Here is a 1,206-nt window from a genome sequence, read left to right as displayed (position 1 = left end):
ACAGGGTTTCTCTGTATAGCCCTGGCTGTCCTGGAACTCACTTTGTAGACCAGGCTGGCCTCGAACTCAGAAATCCACCTGCCTCTGCCTCCAGAGTGCTGGGATTAAAGGCGTGCGCCACCACGTCCGGCTCTCCAGCCCCTCTCTTAACCCCAACTGTTGTTTAATTTAAACACTATACGTTCCTCAACTTGAAAAATCTAATTCTTCCTGTGTTAATAATTCCTCTCACTTTTTGTGTATTGCTGTAGACCTTATTGCCTTAAGTTCTCATTGAACTTAATGTTTGCCTAGGCTGACTGGCCAGCTGCCAGCAGGCTCCACTACTTTGTCACCAAACTGCTAGAGTCACGGGCTCATGCAGCTAAGCCCAGCTTAAACATGGGTGCTAGGATTTGAACTCAGGCCCTCAAGCTTTCAGAATAAGTACTCTTAGCCACCTAACCATCTCCTCCGCCTCCATCTTTATAATTTTGGAAACAAACCTGATTCCCTTCCCCCTCCCACCTTTTCCAGATCAAGTCCTGATTGTGCAACTTCCTGTTTTGTTCTGTTTTCCTGTGCAGGTACCTCTCTTCCTAACAGGACCCAGCCATATTTACCTGTCTAGAGAGTAATTTTACTTGGTATACTCTATAAAATGCTGTGTCATTTAGAATGTCTCAGCCAGTAATACTCAAGTCCAATCATTATTTCAAAGACCATTTATCAAAACAACTGCAAACTATGTTTCTCTCTCTCTTTTTGTTTGTTTGTTTTGTTTTTTAATGTGGGGTCTCCATATAGGCCAGGTTGGACTTAAACTGATTCTCTTGCCTCCACCTTCCAAGTGCAAGAACCACAGGATGCTGGTTTTGTGTTTAAAACTTTTTCTTTCTTTCTTTGCAAGTGTTCTGTTTTGCTTTGTTTTTGAATTAGGATCTTATTCCATAATCCAGGCTGGCCGGTAACTCCTGGCTCAGTCTTCTGGATGGTGGGACTGGGATTACAGAACACACTAAAAGACTTGCAACCTTTGTAAAAGAAATGGGCCTTTTTCTAAGACTAATGACAAATACAGGCAATTTAAATAAAACTCACCTCAAGAACCCAATGAAATTTGGAGTACTATTTCAAGTCTATGTGAACATTACCAGTAGCATTAATGCTTTCTCATATTTCATGTTTCTTTTTTTTTTTTTGGTTTGGTTTTTCGAGACAGGGTTT

General features: G+C 41.5%; 1 protein-coding gene across 1 annotated transcript in view; it reads right to left on the bottom strand.

The window, feature by feature from the left end:
- Positions 1-1,206, bottom strand: part of Hint1 (histidine triad nucleotide binding protein 1) — a 4,310-nt gene that overhangs the window by 2,046 nt on the left and 1,058 nt on the right. The window lies entirely within an intron of this gene.

The sequence above is a fragment of the Mus caroli genome, chromosome 11 (genome assembly GCF_900094665.2).
Source record: "Mus caroli chromosome 11, CAROLI_EIJ_v1.1, whole genome shotgun sequence".
NCBI classification, from domain to species: domain Eukaryota; kingdom Metazoa; phylum Chordata; class Mammalia; order Rodentia; family Muridae; genus Mus; species Mus caroli.
Note: the sequence above shows the minus strand (reverse complement) of the source record. Positions and strands in the feature narration are given on the sequence as shown.